This window comes from Setaria viridis, chromosome 7, assembly GCF_005286985.2.
Source record: "Setaria viridis chromosome 7, Setaria_viridis_v4.0, whole genome shotgun sequence".
NCBI lineage: Eukaryota > Viridiplantae > Streptophyta > Magnoliopsida > Poales > Poaceae > Setaria > Setaria viridis.
In genome coordinates, this window is record NC_048269.2 from 19,958,801 (window position 1) to 19,965,174 (window position 6,374).

The following is a 6,374-nucleotide window of genomic DNA, read 5'->3' on the forward strand; positions in this document are numbered from 1 at the left end:
GCTGAGAAACTCGACGAGTTCCCCTACCTGGCGCGCTAGCGGTTGGTGTTTTAGACCGGCAACCCGCCTAGGGGGTACCCTAGGTGATCTTTTATGCGGTAAGGACCGTTGAGAATCAAGGAATCAACGATGACGCAAGGAACACGATTTAGACAGGTTCGGGCCGCTAGATCGCGTAATACCCTACGTCCTGTGTGTTTGTTTGTATTGATCTTGGATATACTTGGAGTTGTTCTTTTTTAGGGGGGTCCCTGCCCGCCCTTATATACACGGGAGGGTAGGGTTACAAGTCCGAGTGGGATAAGCCTAGCCCTTTGTCCTGATCACATCCGAGTACGTTCCTTAGTGGGTCGTCCAAGGTCTACTTGTGGGCCTAGGGTGCATACCCGACACTCACTGTAACACTTCCAATTGCCTTTTGGCTTCGTTTAGCATTGCTAGCTTGTTGGCTGCTTCTCTTTGAGCTTGTAACTGCTGCATGAACTGTTCCTTTTGCCTTCTCATTTCCTCGAGCTGCCTCAGGACCAAAGCTAACTCGTCCTCTGAGTCACTTGGGGGTTCATCTTCGGTATCTGGTTGCGGCTGATCTTCATCAGAGGCACCCTGCGTGGCGTTTGCTTTTACTGCCTTTGCTCTTAGGACCCTTTCGACTCTCCTGTGTTTTTCCTCCTTGTCCATCTCAATTTGCTGTGTTGGCTCAGACGAAACAAGCTGCCCTTCCTCTGTGGCTTCGGTCTCTGTGGTGGCTCTCTTCTTTTTCTGTGGTGGCATCGTGGGTTTCTTGGTGGCTTAGACCATGGTGGGCGCCAAATGTTGGGTCCTAGCTTCTTGCAAAGGCAAGACGCAACGATGTTGGTGGAGCGAAAGGGAATACAAACCATTCCTTCAATGAATGTAGAACGTAAAAAATTACAACGGGTGAGGCCCCCTTTTATAGTGTCCAGAGCACCTCTGCACTTTACACATTTACCCTCGCTCAACTACTACATCCTCAGTATATTCTTTACATTTAGGTCATTTGTGAGTCATGTTTTTCAAGCTACCCGATAACTCCACGATTCCCGCTCTCACAGGACTCCGTGATTTGTGCTTCCATGTCGTTCACGTCTTTGTGCTCCTCGACTTCGCGCTCGAAGCTTGCCCAGCTTCGGGCATCCGAGCTATCTTGAGTTTCTGCGCACCTTCTGCATGTACTTCAAGTCTTCTCTGGTGCCTTCGTCTTCGGGGTAGGAGGTTGAGGTGAGCTTCGGGAGTCACGTCGTCCCCAGCCGCTCGCCCCGAGCTTGCTCAGCTTCGGTTGCGCTTGCACAGTAGGGCAAAGGTTACCGGGTTAGGGAAACATCAAGGACTCACCTTACCTTTGGCCTCGACCCTGTCTTTGGGATGCTTGCTCTTTGTAGCGTACCCGAAGCCGTGAAGTTACCCACGAAGCTAGGTACCCTGCAGGAACTCGCGGTATGGTTTGATTCGAGCGACCTCGAGGGTGACCGTATTATTGGGCGATCCTCAACACTTAAAACCAATGTGCTGTTGCAATCCAGGTTACACGTTCTCTTCCTAAACATCGATCACACAAATAGTATCTACACATATGTTGTTAGAGGCATCCTCTAAAGTGCGACAAAGAGGTGTCCTTTTGCAATATACCTGCATAAAATGTCAAAAATGTAAAATGTCAAGTATAAGATATATATCTGAGTCTCTAGATATGCCTTTTTGTACTGGCGTTATTACATAGAAATACCACTGTACTCTCAAAAATAAAAAGATACAAAGTCACTGGATTGTCCTCCGCAAACTAGCTAATTATATACCGGCCAACTAAAGGATTTAACGAAACAGGTTGGTTCTTATTATTGTTGTACATATATATGTTGCCAACCACTTCGAACCATTGTGTGGAAAATTTCCCTTGTTGATGGGGAAAATTGTCCACTTAATTACATTTGGAATTTAAATTAGTGATAGCTTTTGTATTTTCCAAACTGTATCTTTGATTATGTATTTATTTTGTCTTATTTTAGTTTGAAGATTTGTGTATGCTTGATGCAATTTCACTTGTTCGTGTTGCAGCCTATTTTGATTAGGTATAAAAATATATTACCCTAGTCTCAGGATGTAAAATGTGGCACCATCACACAATGGGTATGATTGATTTCTTCCATCATTTTTTGGAATGGTCTATCATCCCATTTTAATCATTTTATAGACCTCGAGCTCGAGACCTAATTTTATTTAGGGAAATTTTTTAGAGTACACTAAAAAAACAACAATGTAGATCCAGTATCCTATAGAGACAAAAAAAATAGTGTGCTACAGGAAAAAAAACACGTAAATGTAGCGTGCCCTAATAAATTTCCCTTTTATTTAGGAGCTCTATGCTTTAGCATAAGTTGACACAGCAAGCAATTTTTTATCTTGTATTATGGCAAAGTGTAGGGCCATGGAATATGAATGTTTTCTTAGAAGAGGGACTTTGAATTAGAATTTTAAATTTACGTGCTAGTACTGCCTAGCTTCAAACTCCCACACATCGACACCAGTGCACACGGATCTGCTGCTCGCTATTGTTGTCGCGGAAAAGCACTGAAGAAAAGTCAGTCAGGTGGTCGGTTCTGACGAAATATATAAAACATGATAGTGATCAATATGTACGGCGGCCTGCAATGCAAGTTGCATTAAGTTATATATTTGTGCTGAGTTTTCCATGATTATAGTAAAATATATGTACTCTTGTACTAATACTCCTGTTCATGATGCTAGTTGTCTAGTCGACTATTGAACTATATTATACTCATGCAAGTACAACTACTGACCACTGTCGTATATTTCGGTCCGGAAAACGGTTCGGTATGTAGGTTAAGTGACGAATAAGTAAATTTAAAAAATGCTACGAATTTACACCAAATGCACACTTTAATGGACTAGATTTTATACAAACAAGTTACACATTTAAGTGAATGTATAAAAGCTACACATGTATATACCTGTACATGTCACAAAAGAAATACACACAGCATGATTTGAGTCACCCTTTTAAATTGGTACCTTTTTATACATATATAGCTCAAAACATTTGTGGTTCTATGTGATGGGGTCTCGCTAAATGTTCTCTATACACTTACTTAAATCTGTAATTTTTTAGACATATCACTACTGGAAACCACTTTTACACTGCGTCCGGCTATTTTTTTTACGGTACCACGAAGACTCACAGGAAATGCAAATTTCCCTGTCGGGTTGGTTAACTCTCGGGAAAATAGTGATTTTCTCGTCCATTTCAAGGGAACTCACAAAGAAATTGGCTCAGAGTATTTGCCTAGCGCAACAGGTGAACAGCTAAAATGCAAAAAATACTTGGCAGCGAGGGAATCAAACCCGCGACGTCAACCAAAGAAGCGTTCCTACCACCCTGAACCACTAAGCTATTCGTTGGATTAAGCGCATCCTCGGCTGAAAGTTATATATATTTTGAAGTAAGGTCAAAGAAGTAAAGCTGAAAAATTGGTGCAGAAGGTGGAACTCGAACCTGTGTCCTCCATCATCTAGAGAATGAGAAGCCTCAACACTGAACTCCAAATACTCAATTTTCAATTGAGCGCTAGTATTTTTTTTCTATAACGAAATAGCCACAACAGTTTGTTTGGGATGAAAAGCACATACATAGTTCATCTTTCTCCTTTTAATCTAAAATTAAAATTTGTAACTAGTATTTCTCCGTCATAAGAGATCGAAATTTGATGCTTCTTTTTTCTACCTTTTTCTAAAATCACTTTCTTTCATTTAATACCATTTGTTTGTTTGTTAATTGTTATTTCGTGGATCTTTTTCATATAGTTTGTTTTCTTACACCTTAGTGAAGAATAAAAAACATGTGTTTTGCATAACAACTATTAATGTAACTTCATATTTTCTAATGTTATGGTAAACATAAAATTGTGTCCAAATTTAAGATGCATAGGAATTCAAAAATCATATAAGCTATTCAAATCTCAAAATTCGACTTGAGTTATAAGAAACTATACAAGAGATGTATCCATCTGTGAATAATGTATGGTCTCACTTTATAAAAATTATTTAATTTTTTTATATCAAGATATGAACCAAAAATATGTTGCCATTGTAAAATTATAGAATTTTCTGACCAAATTTAGATATTATTATAATTATTATGTGGTAATTTGAAAACAAAAGTTTGAATTATCCCTAGAAGATAATTGAATTTTTCATCTGTCTCTAGTACATGGGTTAGAATTGAACATATGAGCCTAAATATAACTTTTGTGTAATTTTTTGTATCTTATTTGATGCACACATAATTCAATTTGGAATTAATATTGATAGCCATGTAGAAATTTACTAACATAAGAAAAATAATAAATCAGTTCTAAAATTCTTGAAACTTCTATGAGACAACTTATATGTAGTCTATTACATATATAAAATATATTGGTGTATATAGGATAATTCTTTTTGCGTGTTACTAACATTGGTGCCATAAGTGCAATAAAACGAAAAAAGAAAAACTGGGCATGGGCTGTTTGTCATCTCAGACACCAGGCCTGCATGGCCCAATTCTTTGTGACTGTCCATCTCCGATTCGATGGTTCAGATCTCGTTTGTGTAGTATAAAATTATCTCACCGACCCCCCAAGACCCTATTTACTCCTCCTCGTTCTTTGTCGCGGCGGCGGTGGTGTTTCACCTGCCTGCACGGCCGCACCACTCGCCATCGTGCCTCACCCGTCCGCACTGCTCATCACCACCTGTACTGGCAGCAGCTACCTCACCTGCCAATGCGTACCACCTTTAGCTCCATAGAGGAGCTGGACCGGGGAACGACGGTGGATCCTCTCACATCCAGCACGGGGACGACTACTTGTGCCCCCGCAACGAGGCATTCGGAGGCTATCACGGGTGGAGGATGGGTCTTCTCCTTGACTGGCAGCGCATGTTAGCGATTGCCTGCGCCATGGATCTGTTGCCTGTTCCTCAAGTTCGAGTTCTGCCCCCTCCGTCCTCGCTAAGGCTAGGATGTTGACCATACATCCTCGGGCCCACCAGAAGGTCTATACGGACCCACTCAAGGGGACGTACTCGAGACGTATCAGGACATGAAGACTACGCTACAGGGCAACGTAGACTGCATGGAACTCCTGAAAAACTAGTCGGAATACAAGGAAACTACTCTGCCGAGTTAGAGTAGGACTCTATAGTCTTGTCTAACTGGTACTCTTGTACCAAAGACTACTCTGTAACCCTGCTCCCCCAATATATAAGGGCGAGGACCCCCTCAAAACAAGTTCAATCGAATACAAGCATACAACACCCAGGACGTAGGGCATTACGCGATCTAACGGTCCAAACCTGTCTAAATCATACCCCTGCGTCACCATCGACTCCTTGATTTCGGCGACACCCACCAACCAAAATACTGTCTCGGGTACTCTCTTGATAGGTTGCCGGGTTAAAACACCGACACAAGAGGATCATCCAAGAGTCCAATGTAAGGTCACATCCCTCTTATTACCCTTCCCGATTCGGTTCCATTCGAAATCAGTAGAGGAAAACCTAGCTAAGGTTTGCAGCTAACAAGCCTATTTGATTGCTTGCTTTCATCCCGCTGATCTCGTTTTTACCACATCCAAGATCGTTTCCCTCGTCAATGTCAGTCCAGCAAGGACACGGAAGGCCTCTAGATCTAATACTACCTCGTCCAGGTTTGCTCTCAACCCCCTAGACCCCTCACAGCTACCTGTATTGCTTGATTTTCTGTTGCGGCCCTCAAGAATTTTGATGACACTGAACTGAATACAGACACATCTGTGCTGTGAAAAAAAATGTTTCTGTGGCGCATTCTCTGATGCCAAATGCGAAAAAATTGTTTCTATATGGTCGAAGATTGTGGCATATAAGGAGTTCTAACAGTTTGTTGAGCTGCTGACATAATTTTGGAAGTGCCAGTTAGGTGGATCTTGTTTTGTACTCTGCATAAAAAATGGCAGAACAGCTATATTTTTCTTGGCATTTGTCCACTTGTAACTCCGTCAGACTGTACTTCTCTGACTGATAGATAGTACAATGATATCATTTTAATCTGCACTGCAACATGCCTTCATGTGAATCTTATTTATCTGTTTCTATGGCTTTCTCTTGCAGTGGTTTGCAGATCTATAGTTCTTGATTGATGTTCTAGCTATTAGTAGCAAGTCGAGATTTTATGAGGTACCTGTATTGATGAGGTATTGATCGGAAATCCGGTTCTGTTTTCCAGGAAAAGCATGAGACTATGAGAAGAATGAGTAACTGAAGGAGCAGATGGTTGCTTTGTCCACTTCTTTCCTGTCCATGAAGGTACACTCACTATTTACACT